Source organism: Ictidomys tridecemlineatus, chromosome 11 (genome assembly GCF_052094955.1).
Source record: "Ictidomys tridecemlineatus isolate mIctTri1 chromosome 11, mIctTri1.hap1, whole genome shotgun sequence".
NCBI classification, from domain to species: Eukaryota; Metazoa; Chordata; class Mammalia; order Rodentia; family Sciuridae; genus Ictidomys; species Ictidomys tridecemlineatus.
This window is the reverse complement of record NC_135487.1, coordinates 55,610,167-55,628,762: the sequence shown is the minus strand read 5'-3', so window position 1 is coordinate 55,628,762 and position 18,596 is coordinate 55,610,167. Positions and strand designations below refer to the sequence as shown.

Here is an 18,596-nt window from a genome sequence, read left to right as displayed (position 1 = left end):
ACAAGACAGGGATGCCCTCTATCACCACTTCTATTCAATATAGTTCTCGAAACACTGGCCAGAGCAATTAGACAGACGAAAGAAATTAAAGGCATAAAAATAGGAAAAGAAGAACTTAAATTATCACTATTTGCAGATGACATGATTCTATACTTAGAAGACCCAAAAGGGTCTACAAAGAAACTACTAGAACTAATAAATGAATTCAGCAAAGTGGCAGGATATAAAATCAACACGCATAAATCAAAGGCATTTCTGTATATCAGCGACAAAACCTCTGAAACGGAAATGAGGAAAACTACCCCATTCACAATATCCTCCAAAAAAATAAAATACTTGGGAATCAACCTAACAAAAGAGGTGAAAGATTTATACAATGAAAACTACAGAACCCTAAAAAGAGAAGTAGAAGAAGATCTTAGAAGATGGAAAAATATACCCTGTTCATGGATAGGCAGAACTAACATTATCAAAATGGCGATATTACCAAAAGTTCTATATAGGTTTAATGCAATGCCAATCAAAATCCCAATGGCATTTCTTGTAGAAATAGATAAAGCAATCATGAAATTCATATGGAAAAATAAAAGACCCAGAATAGCAAAAGCAATTTTAAGCAGGAAGTGTGAATCAGGCGGTATAGCGATACCAGATTTCAAACTATATTACAGAGCAATAGTGACAAAAACAGCATGGTACTGGTACCAAAACAGGCGAGTGGACCAATGGTATAGAATAGAGGACACAGAGACTAATCCACAAAGTTACAACTATCTTATATTTGATAAAGGGGCTAAAAGCATGCAATGGAGGAAGGATAGCATCTTCAACAAATGGTGTTGGGAAAACTGGAAATCCATATGCAACAAAATGAAACTGAATCCCTTCCTCTCGCCATGCACAAAAGTTAACTCTAAATGGATCAAGGAGCTTGATATCAAATCAGAGACTCTGCGTCTGATAGAAGAAAAAGTTGGCTCCGATCTACATATTGTGGGGTCGGGCTCCAAATTCCTTAATAGAACACCCATAGCACAAGAGTTAATAACAAGAATCAACAAATGGGACTTACTTAAACTAAAAAGTTTTTTCTCAGCAAGAGAAACAATAAGAGAGGTAAATAGGGAACCTACATCCTGGGAACAAATTTTTACTCCTCACACTTCAGATAGAGCCCTAATATCCAGAGTATACAAAGAACTCAAAAAATTAGACAATAAGATAACAAATAACCCAATCAACAAATGGGCCAAGGATCTGAACAGACACTTCTCAGAGGAGGACATACAATCAATCAACAAGTACATGAAAAAATGCTCACCATCTCTAGCAGTCAGAGAAATGCAAATCAAAACCACCCTAAGATACCATCTCACTCCAGTAAGATTGGCAGCCACTATGAAGTCAAACAACAACAAATGCTGGCGAGGATGTGGAGAAAAGGGTACTCTTGTACATTGCTGGTGGGACTGCAAATTGGTGCGGCCAATTTGGAAAGCAGTTTGGAGATTCCTGGGAAAGCTGGGAATGGAACCACCATTTGACCCTGCTATTGCCCTTCTCGGACTATTTCCTGAAGACCTTAAAAGAGCATGCTACAGGGATGCTGCCATATCGATGTTCATAGCAGCACAATTCACAATAGCTAGACTGTGGAACCAACCCAGATGCCCTTCAATAGATGAATGGATAAAAAAAATGTGGCATCTTTACACAATGGAGTACTATGCAGCAATAAAAAATGACAAAATCATAGAATTTGCAGGGAAATGGATGGCACTAGAGCAGATTATGCTTAGTGAAGCTAGTCAATCCCTAAAAAACAAATACCAAATGTCTTCTTTGATATAATGAGAGCAACCATGAACAGAGCAAGGAGGAAGAGCAGGAAGAAAAGACTAACATTTAACAGAGTCATGAGATGGGAGGGAAAGGGAGAGAAAAGGGAAATTGCATGGAAATGAAGGGAGACCCTCATTGCTATACAAAATTACATATAAGAGGTTATGAGCGGAATGGGAAAATAAACAAGGAGAGTAATGAATTACAGTAGATGGGGTAGAGAGAGAAGAAGGGAGGGGAGGGGAGGGGGGATAGTACGGGATAGGAAAGGTAGCAGAATACAACAATTACTAATTGGGCATTATGTAAAACTGTGGATGTATAACCGATGTGATTCTGCATTTGGGGGAAAATTGGGAGTTCATAACCCACTTCAATCTAATGTATGAAAATATGATATGTCAAGAGCTTTGTAATGTTGTGAACAACCAATAAAAAAAAAAAAAAAAAAAAAAGAAATAATCATGTGATTCTTGCCCTCAAGTCTATTTATGTGGTGAATTACATTTATTGATTTTTGTATGTTGACCCAACTTCCACTGTTCCTAAACATCACTTTTCCTCCCATTCAAAATACATCTACCAGGCACTGTTTTGTCTCCACCCAGGCCTGAGAGGATGTGCCTTCTTTCTCCCATGCTGGAAACAGGAGTTTTTGAGTGACTGGCCCTTTTATCTCCTCTCCTTACCCTGAAGAATAGAGCAGAGTGAGACATTTTTGTAAAAATCCTTTCAGCAAAATCCTACCATTTTTGCTGCACCATCTAGAAAATATCTGGAATTTCCATATAATCCTAAGGGATCTGATTTGAAATTCCACAGGGGGGGGGGGAACTTTTGTATATAGCTGCATTCCTGGTAGAAGGATTCAAAGTTAAGAGGAAAAAAGAAGAAACTATGAATATAGGACTGGAAGATACTCTTTCTGTAATTATTTGGTTTTTCAAATGTACTAATCAAGTATATTCAATGACTTGGCCTAGGCATTTGTAATTTGCAGTGCTTTTTTCTCTGTTCTGTCAAGAGAATATCATTTCAGATGCACTCTAGGGTTGCCCCTGCATATCCCAGAGTAATACTTGCATGTATGAATTTACCATTTCAATATTTTTTCATGTTTTGTTTAAATAACCACATTCTTCTATTTTTGATCTTTTATATTTTAGTTTATTTTAAACTTATTCTCTATTTTAGGAGTGTTAACACCTTTGATTTAAAGCATTTAAGTTTTAATTGGCTTATAATGAACTGCATGTCTTGTCTTTAGAATGGGAACAAGAGGCTCTTTGGAATCTCAGTGTAGCATAGACTGCTCCTGAGAGCCATGACACCAGTTTGGGGGCACAATCTGCAGACCTACTGCTTTCATCAGATTGTACTCAAAGCAAGTTGATTTTATTACATGCTTTGTTATCTTATTTGAAAGATAAATATTCTTGTTCACTACAAACTTCCTAGACCAATATTTATTTAAAAATACAATCTTAGGTGCATTTCAGTGTTCTTTTCCAAAAATTCTGAGAAGAGCGGAGACAGATATGGAACCAATAGTGTTTTAGCCCAGCAAACCACTTAGATTCTTCTTCAATCAAAAATCTGTTTCAAACTATACTGTCATCAGACAAACAATATTATAGTGAGACATTGGCCAGTGCAGACCCATGCTATTTCCCTAAACCAGTATTTTATTTACAAATTATATATAATTTATATATAGAACATGAGCACTGGAGTTAAACAGGCCCAAATATAAGTTTGTCTCTATCATTAACTGGAGATGTGGACTTAGACTCACAGAAGGTGGACTGGGAGAGAACTATCAGAGCAGCTGTACCGAGAAGAGAGGTGAAGCCATGGATAGAGAGGCAAGGTGGGAAAGTAGCAGCCTCTGGAACTATCTCAGCTCTCACTGACTCTGCAGCCTGGTTGTTCAATCTTTCTTGGATTCTTCTAAGACATCCTTGTGTCTTTCTGATAACCTCTTTTTTTCCATAAATTAATGTGAGCACATTTCTTTTTCTTCTAACCAAGAGAGCACATATTCCTGAAAATCAACTCTTTGCTAGGCACCTCAAATACATCATCTTATTTAATCATTAACTCAATCTTATTACCAATTTCCTTTTCAAAGGAAATAATGAAGGCTCATAAAAATTAACCAATATTCCCAAACTTGAATGCCTATCAAATCAAAGATTTGAAATCTGAATCCAGGTCTATTCAAGTTCAAAGCTAATGGCTTTTATTCTATTCTAGTAGAATGAAATATGCTAAGGGAACATTTCACAATTATGAGAAACAGACTCCTTTGATGAAAGTACACAGTGAAAACTTCATTCAGGGAGGAAGGATTCACATCTTAAAAGATGAATAGAACTGAGAAGCAAGTAGAATTTATTTGGAGTAGTGAGGGAATGTCATTCTGGGTATAGGTACAACATGACCAAATCATTATGATGACGATGAAGCATCAGGCAAGACCAGGGGAAAAAAAAATATGCCTGCCATAAGTGAGGAAAGCTTGATTTTGCAGGACGATATGGAATCAAGTTAAGTAGTTGTCTCTGGTAAAACCTAAAGTCTTAAATATTTTTAAGTCTTAGTACAAAGTGTCTGCAATTGGCCTTACTTCTTCAATTTAAAAGTGGGATTCTAAATAAAGATAGTATCTTAGAAGGAAACAAAGCCTCCCCACAGTGGTTTCATGTCTCTTCACTCCTCCCTCCAGCCAAAACCTCCCAAAATAGAAATCCTTCCATCCTGACTACAGGAAAACTATGACATTTCCAAGTTTGAAACTACTGATAATATCACCATAAAATTAAATCCCTTCGTTCACCCTGTGGTCACAAGATAGATTCTGCTATAACAACCAAGGACAGGTAGAGTAGTTTATCCATGTACCCAAGGTGCATTTGTAAATTCATTTGTTATAAAAATGAATTAAAACATAATAAAAGAGGAATAACTCTAAAAGTCATTTTGAAGAAACTAGATACAAAGTAATCAAATCCCCTCAGGGTAAATACTTGGTACATTATTCTTTTAAAAATCCATTACTTGGGCTGAAGTTGTAGCACAGTGGTAGATTGCTTGCCTGGCACATGTGAGGCACTGGGTTTGATCCTCAGCACCACATAAAAATAAACAAATAAAATAAAGATATTGTGTCCACCTACAACTAAAAAAAAATATATTTCAATCCATTACTTTCCCAATTGCTTCTAATTTTCTCACCACTGGCTCATCATTAACCCATTGTATCTACTCTTTGAGTGTAACAATGTGTATTAGTAATGTGAAATACAGTGTGTATTCGCTACCACAGCAGACTACCACAGACAAAGTGGCTTAAGGAATAGCGATTTATTTTCTCACAGTTCTGGAGACTGGAAATCCAAGATCAAGGTATTAGCAGATTTAGCTTCTTTGGAAACCTCCCTCTAGTCCTGGTGTTTCCTTTTGTGTGTCCACATTTCTTCTTCTTATAAGGACACCAGTCAAATTGGATTAGGAACTACCCTAAAGGCTTCCACTGCTCTTAGGTAGTAGTAGTCAACATATACATTTAGGGGTTGGGATGGGGCAAAATTGAGCCCATAACACAATGATTTCTTAATCAATAAATCCAGAAGTCTTCCTCTGTCTTCACCATCCTTAAATTAGCTGTCCACAATTCATTAAAGTAAGAGCCACTAGAGGGTTTCGGTGAAGGTGTGCACTTCTCCCTGGGAATTTTCCTCTTTGGCTTGAGAGCATATCACATCCTCTCTCAAGCTTGGGCCATTCCCATGCTGCTGCTTCTCCTTCTCCTTCTCCTTCTCCTTCTCCTTCTCCTTCTCCTTCTCCTTTTCTCCTTCTCCTTCTCTTTCTCCTTCTCCTTCTCCTTCTAATAAATAGAGCAATGCCCATGCCATCTTTGCTTGCATTCCCACTTGACCATTAATCCTTTGGGATGCCTTACAAAACCACCCTCTCACCTTACATATGCCCTCTATTTCCCTTATTATAGCAATAATAAAATGAGAAAAAATAATAGAAAGAGAAAGAGGGGCTAACATTTACTGAGGGGTTTCTATACCTGGCACTCCAATGTGCCTTGCAATATTACCTCTACAATAATTTAGAACGATAGGCATTTTTATTATTCCCATGTTGCATATAATAATATTGAGGCATATAGAGGTTAGGGCACTTTGTTCTAATAGTAAACAGAGTACATTTCACACTCCACTTTAATTGTGATTGTAATTATACTTTCTTTCCTATTGAGCTAAAACCTAGGAGAATACAAGGAAAGATCTGTCTTATTTGTTGTAGTACAGAAGCTCCTAGTGCCTAACTTGTTTTCTAATCGGTAGCTGCCTGAAAAGAATTTTTTTTTTCCACTCAATATATTTTAGTTGGATTGTAAATTGTTCTTCTCTCTGTTTAGCAGTTTTTGCTCAAATGCTTTATTGAGTTTTTTTCCCTCTTTGCACCCTGTAAATGTAGATGTTTCCCTTAATAGTTGTTGTTTCCTTACTTCTCTGTATATATTTTTTTCTGTGTAGACTCTTTCAAAAAGATTTCAACTACTGGCAGCATCAACTCTCTTTTCTACTCAGATGATGTCTTCCTAAACGTACACCTACAGTTCTGAGCCCTCCCCTAAAGGCAACTGTCTCTCCACTCACCTACATGCTAACTCTGGTGATGTGTCCTATTGCAATGAGTTTCAGGGTTCTAGCTGAAAGTATCACACTCTCCTAAGCAACTTCTCTCATTTACTTTCTTTTTTATCTTAGTGGTTACAATAGTTTCTCAGTCATCCAACCAGGTATCTGAAAATCAACTTGATTCTTCCCAGTGGCCTCCTCCTCCAGCCAATCAGCAGCTAAGTCATGTGGGTGTTTTTTTTGGCAACACTTCTCATCAATCCCATTTTACTTTACTGGCTTATCTACACTCTTTGAGTGTAACAATGTGTATTAGTAATGTGAAATACAGTGTGTATTTCACAGTGGTTTTCTGCCTGGACTTCCATCCTCCAGTTCACCCTTGAAAAACACTGCCAGATTCATCTTCCTAGAATATCACTTTGATTGTAACACAACTTAACTCAGTGCCTTTAGTGATCCTCCATGATCACAAAATAAATTGTGGATGATTCGTGGACCTGGTTTCCAAAGCCTTCCCCATCAAATTTCCCTTTCCTTTATTCTTGTTCACTTGAAACTTTTGCATTCCCTATGCTTCAACCCTCTAAACCCATTCTTTGCTTTCTCTCTCTGCTTCTCTTGCAGCCTAGAAAAAACCTGTATCCCACATCTCTACCAGTAAACTTCCATCAAACCACCAAATCTCATGTACTAGCTCCTCAGTGCTACCAGATGAATGTTCTTTCTCCCTGTTTTCAAAGTCTGAACCAGAGGACCTATGGGTCTCTGTCATGGCAGAAGATACTAAACATCACTTTGTATTGCATTAGGTTTCTTCATCCCACATTTTCTAAGAGGTCTGTATTTTAACCATTACTACTTGTAAAAGTCACTTTTCTCTTTTCTTGTGAAGAGTTAGTTGAAGCTGGGATTCAATCATTTCATCATTACCAGCCAGAAAAATACAAAATCTCATTATGCTGTCTATAAAGTCACTCTGATAAGAGTTATTGGTAATTGTGCAGAAATAGAACAAAAGTAAAACACCAGGGTGCCCCAGAAAAACTGATTCTTGGACTTTTCTGCAAAATGATCTACCTTCTGTTTGAGGGGTATTCTGATTTGGATATTTAATTCTGAATTCCATGAAGGAAGTTAAAATATAAACTCTATGTGAGAAAATATTGCCCTCTCCTTGTCCCATCATATACATAAAGTATAATAAATCTTACTGAAGAAGTACTGCAAACATAGGATCCAGAATAATAATAGTTTAGTTGTTTATGATTCTTTTGATATGTATTAGTGTTAGAAAGATATTCATAAGCTTCTTTGGTAAGATGACAGTTCTTGTCTCTTATGGTATATCTATGAAAATTTAACATACATATTTTTTAGTATTTCCCACTTACAAGGCATTTTGCTCAGACTGATAGTTGAGAAAAGCAAAACTCTTCCCCTTAAGAAGCCTATACTAGGCAGGAGAGTAAGATAATTTTGATGAATATAATTTTAGATTATGTTTTAAACATAACTCACTTTAAAATATTATCAAGGGGGCTAAACAAATGCCAGTCACAAGATGGTCCCATTATATCTTTCCCAAAGTATGTTTGAGAGAAATGTCATTTGGTTTATGATATAAGAAGATTCACAAAATTCATCAATACAAAATAAATTTTATTTTATTTATTTTTTAAAGAAAATTACACATCTTTTATTGTCAGATGATACTAGATAATACTAAAAAATCACCATTAATTTTGTTGGCAACATATAACAGTAGTATTGTTATATACCTTATGGTTATTAAGACCTTACAATTTTTGAGGGAACCAACTATAACACTTTACATGGAAATATCTATACCTTCATATTGTTCTTTTGTGGAAAAGCAAGCTTTATTCCAAATTAACCCAAGAAGAGAAGAGGGGTCAGGGGGACACATTTACAAACTGCATGGGAGCACACAGATACTGTATCATTTGGCAAAGGCTCAGTCAGTCTCAGCAATTCCTGCTGAACCTCCAACACCTACCCAGTTTCCTCTTCAGGCTGAAACTAAAGAGTAGTCTTGAAGATGCCCATGATGTCTTTGTTATCCAAACACACTCCCATTTCAGGAAAGAGGACACCTGGAGTCTACTTTCTGGGGGATCTGATTAATTATTAAAATAAATATTTACATTGAGAATATAGTTAAACTAGTAGCTTTTTTCACATCTTCACATTTTAAAAAGAACCAGAGGTTTCATGTTTTAAGCAGTTGAGTTGGTAAAGATCCTGTCTCCATTTTATAGGAGATGGATTACATTCAATTACTCCTTACAACTGAAAGATCATTCCATTACTTTTGAAGTACTGGATGGGCTGGCGTCTGTGATGGTAGCTAAATAAATGAGATTTCTACGTAACACATGCTGGTTCTGGACACACTCGTTCGCTCCACCCTTGTTCCACGATACAGCAGATCAGCTGGTCATTCTCCTCCAGGAGCTGCTGGATAGTCTCTTGATTGACTTCTGTCTTGCCCCTCATCCAGTCAGGTACAAAGGCCACTGACATCGCTGGGGGCCCAGGTCGGCACCCCACCTCGGAAAAAGATGCCTACCATGAGGCCAGACAGACGCTATCTCTGCGACGAAGGCACAAAATAAATTTTAAAATGGCATCTATAACATTGCATCTATTTCTGATAATGTTTAAAAGTCTTCCATATATAAGAAAACTTGTATTGTTTGTGTGAAATTAATAATGGGTGACAAAGAGATTTGTTGTCTATTAGCTCACTGGATAGAGTTCAAGTCATTCTGTTTCTTCTTTGCATAAATTGTACATTTTAGGTCCCATTATCACTGGCCCATAACAAACTGTAATTCCTTTAAAGCGTACAACCAACATTTCTGATCTCTGTATCTGAATTGTCTGCGTAAAAATACTTCATCTGTTTCTATCCCACATTGAACTAATTTTCTCTTCACTGTCCATCAAACTGCTTTACCAAGAACCATTCAAACTAGATGGAAGGAGAACAGAAGGAATATAGGATGCAGGACACAGAGGAATAATTCAACCAAAGGAAAAGAAAGATACAGGAGAAAAAAAAAAAGAAAAGAAAATACTCTAACCTGGTCCTAGCAGAAAACAGAAAAGTAGGTGGAGTTGTTGCTAACATCCCCAGCTATGCCCTTGATGCTGTACTCATTTCTCTCTCTTGTCCTGTCACTTAACCCATCTCTTCACTGGGTGCCCTCAGATTGGTACATCTTTGCTACCTACAGACCACTCATCAGGGAACACTTGTCTCAGTTATTAATTCAAAATAATACTAGCATTTCAAGGAGAAGAGACAATGCTAAAATAAGAACTAGTTTTCTAAGCAGAAGTTTCAGGCATGTATGAGCAGAGTATGTTGCTAAAACTCATATCAATATTACTTATCAATAGACATTGGGATTCCTAATTTTCCTATTCCCCTAAAACATTAAAATCAATTAACACAATGTTAAAGATGAAATGTTGAAACTGAAATAGAACAGGGGAGAAAAACCTCACTAAGCATCTGTGATTTAGAAAAGCTATACAAGATAGAAAATAAATTTCAAATCTGAAGAAAGATGAAAAGATTAAACTCTAGTATTATTAGTAGTTATCTCTGGATGGTGGGACTAAAGATTTTCTTTTCCTTTCTTTTGATGACTTCCTATATTTTTTCCAATCCTTTTACAATAAATAATTCTATGGGGGAAAAAATGTAGGAATGTAAGTAGGTATCTGAAGTTTTAAATTTTCTGTTTCTTGAATTATGTCCCCATTAATGTTCAATTTAGGAAAATATAAATGATTGACTGACTTTTTTCTGTGCTCTGTTTCATTCTGCTGCATTTTTCTGCTTCAAGTCTACTGTGTAATTCACAAATTCTTTATCTGTATCTAATATGCTGGGTTAAATTAGGAGCTTATAATTTCAATGGTGTGTGTAAGAGAGAGTAAATGTGTAATGTAAGCATTTCTTGAGATTTTACTTGGTATCTATGGTAATTATAATTTTTTGGTAGCATTATATATTTCCATGCTTTTTTCTTTAAAACATAATCATTTTAAGTATTTTTCTAATAATTTCCTTATTGGAAGTCTCTTTATTCCCTGTTCCCAAGGCCTGTTATTTTTTTCTTGGGGTTAGCTGTACTTTCTTTTATGCTTATTTATTCTTTATTTTGAATTGCTCATTTTCTTTGGAATTTATTTGTGAAATTTTTTTTTTTTTGAGAGCTTGGATAAGAGTAGTTCCTTCTAAGCAAATTGGCGTTTATTTATGCCAAGCTGCTGGAACACTACAAATTTATAATTTAGTTTTGGGCTTGAAGTTTCCTGGAAGTCAAATAGGGTATTTTGATTTTGTATTACAAATTCAGATAAGGCTAACTCATAGTTCCAATTTCTCAGCAGTTCTGTTTCCTTCTCAGTTCAAAACTATTTTGAGAACATTGATTAGCTTTGCCACTACCTAGTTATTTCTATTTCATCATGTTATTTAGGGCAAAGACCTTTGGGGTCCCAGCTTGATACAAGTATGATTTCCATGTAGGCTCCTATGGTGGGTCATTTTACGTGTCAACTTGACTGGTTCATGAGATGCCCAGATATTTGGTTAGACATCATTCTACAATGTGTCTGTGAAGGTGTTTCTGGATGATATCAACATTTGGATCCATATACTGAGTAAAGCAGGTGGCCCACACCAATGTGAATGAGCTTCACCAAATCCATTGAAGGTCTAAAGAAAGCAAAAGATGGAGTAGGGAACATTCACTCTCTGTCTGACCATTTTCAGGTTGGAACAAAGATCTTCTCCTGCATTTAAACTGGTACTATCATCAACTCTCCTGGTTCTGTGGCCTTCCAACTCACTGTCTCTCCTCAGGGTCCAGCTGATAAATGGAAGACCATAAAACTCTTCATCCTCCAAAACCATGTGAGCCAATTCTTCATGACAAATTATGTGGATATAGATAGACAAAGACAATACAAGTAACAATAAATGTTGGTGAGGATGTGGCGGGAGAAAGGTGCCAATTGGTACAGCCACTCTAAAAAGCAGTATGGAGATTCCTCAGAAAACTTGAAATGGAATCACTATTTGAATCAATTAGCCCACTCCTCCTGATTTTAAGTCCTAAGGGACTGAATACTACAGTGATGCAGTCACATCAATGTTTATAGCAGCTGAATTCACAATAGCTAACTATGGAACCAACCTAGATGCATTCAACCAACAGACGAATGTTGCCTTCATGCCCTCAGTGCCAAATATTCTATCTGATATGCAGATGCTAACACACAATGAGGTGGGGTGAAAATAGAAGTTCAGTGGTTAGGAAAGAAGCAATAAAGTGGGAGAAAGGAGTGGAATAGGAAAGACAGTAGATTGAATTGGATATAACTTTCCTGTATTCAAATGTGAATACACCACCAGTGAAACTACAAATCATGTCCAACCTCAAGAATGGGAGATTAAATAGAATAAGTTATACTCCATGTATGTATAATATGTCAAAATGCACTCTGCTTTCATGTTTATCTAAAAAGAACAAATAATTTTTTTAAAAAAGAAGCAACTGAAATGACATAATGGAGCAGATATTCCCAGCATAAACAAACAAATAAACAAGATAGACAAAGACATTGTATTAGTCAGCTTCATGGTATTACAAACACCTGAGGCATCTATTTGATTTAAAAAAAAGGTTCATTTAGTTTACAGTTTTGAAAGCTGAAAGGCTAAACAACCTAGTGCAAGCTCAACAGCTGCCTTTGACTACATCACCTCATGGTGCAGGTGGCAAGGATGTGAGGAAGTAAGTGATTACATCTCCAGCCAGGAGCAGAGAGGGAGAGGGTGAGGCCAAACTCAGGCTTTTATACCAACCCTGCTACAGGACCTGCTTTCCAAGGGCAGACCCTCAGTTACCCAAGGACCTCCCACTAGGCCCACCTCACAAAGTTCCATAGCATCACCAATACCACCACCCTGGAAACCAGACCTTGACCATAGGGACCTTTAAACAACACAAATACCATAGCAGACATAAAATGTAATTAATTAATTAATATATATTATTATGTATAAATAATATTTCATATCTATCTTATTTTTATCCCTATCCACATATCCTGTAGGTCCCATTTCTCCAAAGAACACTGACTAGTGAAACACCCCACTGTGAGCTGTGCTAGTTTTTTTTTTCTTGTTCCCAGTACCTTATAAGGGCATGTAAAATAAGGTACAAGTTACCCCATATCGCAAATCTTCTTGAGGTACAAGTCAACTTTGGAGATCTGTTTATCTTCACACAGCCACTGGTTTGAGAATTAACTTATTTATCAATTCATCCATGATTTTTATAAGATATTTTAGACACTTTTCCATGAGTTTTAGAGATGTTCAGTGAATATGTAGACCACTACAGAACCACAGAGAGAAATCAAGAAGCACTTTTCATGTCTGCACTCTGATAGGACTCTTTTAATGAGTGTTTATGTAAACAATGCATTGAGCGATGAAGAAATCAACTCCCCAAGTGCAATTATCTCTTTAAGGCAGCAAACTATCTTATATGCTTAAGCTATTCGTCAGTTAAAGCTAAGAGCATAAAGGTTTTTGTTTGCTTGTTTGTTTGTTTTTGTCTGGGGGTATACTGGGGGTTGAACTCAGGGGCACTTAACCACTGAACCACATCCTCAGCCTTATTTTTTATTTTATTTAGAGAGAGGATCTCACTGAGTTGCTTAGAGCCTCACTTTTGCTGAAGCTGGCTTTTAACTCATGAGCTTCCTGTCTCAGCCTCTGGGATTACAGGATTACATTATGCCCAGTGAGCATAATGTTTTAAGCCCAACATCGGGAACGAGATTCTCTACAATGCCAAAGGAAAGCTATATCTGGATACCATTTTAAGAAAACAAAGATGTAATCAGAATAATTAATTATATGTTTTATAAACAAATAAATTATAAATATAATTCAATATGCTTTATAATCAAAAGAACTTTGTCAGATACATTTAAAAGATAATGCATAATAGATTATCCAAACTATATTTTCTTAGAGATTCATAAAATATGCTAATATATTAAAGTTACAAGGAGTTCTAAATAAAAAAAACCTGGCTTTATGAAATTTATTTGAACATGAAATTCTTTCTTTTTTTCTATAAAAGATGGAACTAGTATTCTATATAACATATTTTTTGAACCTTACCTTAAGATGTTCCAGCATCTTAGACGCTAAAGCCCAGAGGATTTTCATAACTGAATATATAATATCTCCCACATACAACTTTTCCTGTGACATTTTTAGCAACATATGAATGCTAGAGAAATAAAGATTAGAAATAAAGGTTTCTAGAAAGAATCAAAGTGGAAGGTTTCTATGCTTCCCCTTTGCTCCTTGAAACACCACCTTCCCTTAGCTTCCTGGACATGCTGCCCAGGTTTCCTTCTCCATTCCTATCTGATCCCTCTGAGGCTCCTCTGCTGGTTCCTGCTCATCTACTCACTGTCCTGAAGATCAGTCCTTAGGTACCTTCTCTACTTACTCATGCACCTTGTGATTTCATTTAGTCTTATAACTTCATATGACATCATTATCCTAAAGACTCCCAAATTTATATCTTCAAACCAGACTTCTCTCCTGACCTCCAGTCTTATTTGTCCAGCTGTCCACTTGACATATCCACTTGAATATGTGGGACTGAATATTTCCAAAACTGAATTCTTAAACCTGAAACCTACTCTTCCTACACTCTTCGTTAGTCAAAGTCCATTTTTCCTGATGATAAAACTACTAAGTCATTGTAGTCAATTCCTTTCTTTCTCTAACAGCGCAAACCCAATCCACTAACATAGTCTATTCTTCTCTTAAATACATTCATATTAAAATCACTCTTCTTTTTCTCCAGTCATCAAACCATAATTCAGGCCACCATCAGTTCTTGCCTTGATTGCTGCAGTAGCTCCACATGTATCTCTGAGCTTGTGTCCTTCGATGCCCATTATAACTCATTTTTGTTACAGAAACGTATGTGGCTCTGTTCAAACAAATCCAGATCATATCACTGTCCAAACCCATCCTTGGCTTCCCATCTCCCTATGATGACTTATGAGACACAGCATGATCATTCCCTCCCCAACATGCACCTATTGCTGACTTCATTTCCTCAACTCCTCACATTGTTCTTTCAACTCAGGCCACACAGACACCCTCCTGTTTTTCCAGCTCCCGGCTCAGGACTCTCCACTTGTGTCCCTTCCCAGACTGCTCTTCCCCTTAGGTATTCACCTACCTCACTCAGCTCCAGAAAGTCTTTGCACAATGTTGCCATCTCAGAAAGACCTGACTGCCCTGCCCAAAGCAAACCTCGGATTCCTGCACTCATTATCATATATTATTATTACTACGAACATAATAATATGCTATTATTATATGCTACTTATGACTCAGAGTAAATTTGCTCAGCTTTTGCTTTTTTGCTTAAGCTGTCCTTCCACAGAGGCCTACCACATAGGGTAATTGTCTTTATAACTCAAATCAACAATAAGTGAAATTGTATAGTTTAGTAATTACAAATCCAAGAATTGCTAATTCAGCCAAATAGTATAAAGTGATTATTGTCAAAAGACCAACAAAGAAGGACCAATATTAATATCTACTGCCTTCTTCTTTTGTGTCAATTACTATAGTGACTATGCAAATTGTGTATATGTGAGTGCACGTGTTTGTGTGTGTGTGTGTGTGTGTGTGTGTGTGTGTGTGTGTCCTTACAATGTCCTTAGAATGAGATGGACAATATGTCTCTGTTTCCACAGGTGAGATCATTTGACCAAGGTAGCATAACTAGTAAAGTGCAAAAAAAAAAGATTATAGGCAAGTTTAAAGCTAAGACTTGTTACCTTTTCTTGGTGTGGTATTTTCCCATAAGATTTATGGAGACAATATCTTCAGTTAGTACAGATTAACTCTTCAATGACCTGAAACAGAACCTTAACTTTCATATCCATGAACTCAAAAGAATCCATAGTGGTTCATGAGATGATGAATTTGTATCCTCCCTATCCCACTCCTCACTGCCAGCTTCCCTGAAACCTACCAACAGTAATAACAATGAGCACTTTAGAAGACGAGACTTCAGCTAAAGATTGCAGCCAGAGTAATCTTTTTTAAAAGGTACATCCTGTAGTTTCTTGGCTCAAAATTCTCCTATAATTTCTTGGGTGGAGACAGAACTCCTTACAATGTCATTTCTAGAGATCTCACGTGATCCAGTGGACTCCAGTTCACTGGATCCTCTGATTCCTTTCATTCACCCCCATTCCTCCTGCTTCCCTAGCCAGACTGTTTCCACCATAGGCATTCCTACCTTTCCCTCACTCCTCTACCTGAAAGGCTCTTCTTCCAAATAGTCACCTGACTCATTCCATTACCCTCTTCAAATCTTTATTCAAATATCACCTTTGGGAAATCTGCTTACCCGTGCTAGCTCGGCCACGTTTACCATCCCCCAGTGTATCTGCAATCTAGCACCCACCACACTCTGACCGCTACCTCCTCTCATGTCTTTCTTTACTTTAACATGCCTTATATTTTACCTATTTACATTGATTATTATCTGTCTCTCCCTCCTCACAGTAGAGATTCATAAGGGCAGGAATTTTTTTGTGCTTTGTTAACTGCAATGTCTATGCCCGTACTTGTCTATATGGTATATGTTCTATAAATATTGGTTTATAAATCAACTTAGTAAAGTTGCATTTTCACAACTTCTAAGTAGCAAAATAACTAATTTGACTCCTGTAATTCCAGTTGTGCAAATTCAGATAGCATATAATACATTTTCACTTAAGAAATAGAGCATGTCAAATAGAAAATGAATTTTGGCTCTTAAGTTATAAGAACCAAAAGGTTTTATAATTTCATAACAAAGATTTTGCACTATCACCCTTCCAGGAAAAGGTACCTCAGACATAATGTTATTCATATTTAATTTTTTAGTACTTGCTTTCTGTACCCTTGAGATTTCAACCTCTGGGCCAAGACTTCCTGATAATTGGCTTATCACTCAGTATACAAGCAAGAATTTCTCAGATATTCCTAAACAAAATTCAATTTAACAAGACGAAAATAGTTATGTGAATATTAGAATCTTCAACTACTCTCAAGACAAAGAAATTAGGCCTAGAAAGCTCAAAAATGTCTGTGTGACTTATTTAGAAATATTTGAAGTCAATTTTTAAAAAAATATTAATTCAACTTAATATGTTCATGTGTAGATGTGTATTGATGCATGTGTTTCTCTAAGACCCTTATACTATTCTCTCTCCTGTTTTTTTCTAAAAATAGATGTATACTTAATTTTAACTAAAGACATCTTTAAATTAAAAGGTCTTTAAAATGGGAGAATTGCTTTAATTTTGCACCCATTCTCCTAGCATTCTGGTGAACTCCCCAAGGAAAAGAGATGGACAGCATTCAGTCTGCAGGATTAAGAGAAGGTACACAACCCTGGGGCATCTCCTTCAGAAAGAAGGAAGAGAAATGGGCCTGTGCTCATTCTTTCAGTACCTGAGTCTACTGCACAAGAGCGAAAAGGTGGGAGGTTGGTCATAGTCCAAATGGCTCTATGAAATGAGAAGATGCATAATCTGGACACTTCTCCCTCATGAGGGAGAAAGAAGACTGGCATGTGCACATCTACAGAAAGTGTTTGACAGGCTCTCAGAACCTCTAGTCAGGCTGATGAGTGAAGGAAAAATGTTGAAACAAAGACAGAGAAGTAGATGCTTCTTCAGATGCAGAAAGAACTCAGCAAACATACAAGGAACAGGAAGAGTCTTGGAAATACAACATCACCCAAGGAACAAAATTAATCTCTGGATTTACTTTCCAAAGAAAAGAAAAGAAATGTTATTTGTTCCTCATCTCATGTCTCTGGATTTAAACCTTTAAGAATACAGGAGAATCTCAAAGTCTTTCAACACTTATTTAAAACCAAACAGGACAGGAATGATTCTTGAACTAAGCGAAAGTATTCTAATCCTAAAAAAAGAAAAGAAAAAAGAAAGTATACAAATCATCATTGTTGTTTACAAAGATGCTAACTCTGTGGGAGAAGAAAGTGAAGGAAAAACTACAGATGAAAGTTCAGTGATAAAAAACAAACACATTGGGTTGGGGATGTGGCTCAAGCGATAGCATGCTTGCCTGGCATGCGCGGGGCGCTGGATTCGATCCTTAGCACCACATAAAAAGTAAAATAAAGATGTTGTGTCCACTGAAAACTAAAAAAAAAAAAATATTTAAACATTCTCTCTCTCTCTCTCTCTCTCTCTCTCTCTCTCTCTCTCTTAAAAAAAAAAAAACAACTTGGATACCCTTTCTAATGAGGAACTTCCTCCTGTTTGCAATCCCTTTTGGAAATCAGTCCCTGCCAGTCACGGGCTCATAACAAATTTCAGCTTTGGATAATAAAACAATTTTCCTGTTTTTTCTATTTCCTGGTTTCTAGAAGAACACAATCTCTTTTTATTTATACAACTTGATGTAAGAGAGTTGATCCAAGTTGTTGTATATTCTGAGTTGCATGCATGCAATTATGAGCCTTTTTATTTCTTAAGAGATGTGAAACAAAGGTCATGTTCTAATTTCCAAAGTACATAATATTTTTAAGGAATGCCTGCATTCCTTAAAATTGAGCATAAATGAAAATACCACAGATTTTACATATTGAGGGCAAAATGATCTACATGAGATAAAACTTCAATAAACAAAGATAAATTACTTTCATTTGAAGGGGAATCAGTTTTCTAACTTCGACGTTTAATGTTTACCTATTATCACAGGTTGTGTACATCCAACCCTACATTGATAATTTCAGTAGAAGCACTTTTTTCTTGCTGAACATTTTCCTAATCTTTCATTTAAACAAATCTACTTTGACTACCTAAATAGTTCTTGTTTTCTTCTGAATTGCTGTGAATTATCTCATAATATCTTGCCTAGATTAGAAAGCACTATTCCACATCAAAAATTCTCAGAGACATGAAAATAATTATTCT

The 18,596-nt window shown here is 36.4% G+C and overlaps 1 pseudogene; it reads right to left on the bottom strand.

The window, feature by feature from the left end:
• Window positions 1-8,490: 8,490 nt before the first annotated feature.
• On the bottom strand, window positions 8,491-9,080 carry LOC101970672 (SS18-like protein 2 pseudogene; annotated as a pseudogene).
• Between the last annotated feature and the right edge of the window lie 9,516 nt (window positions 9,081-18,596).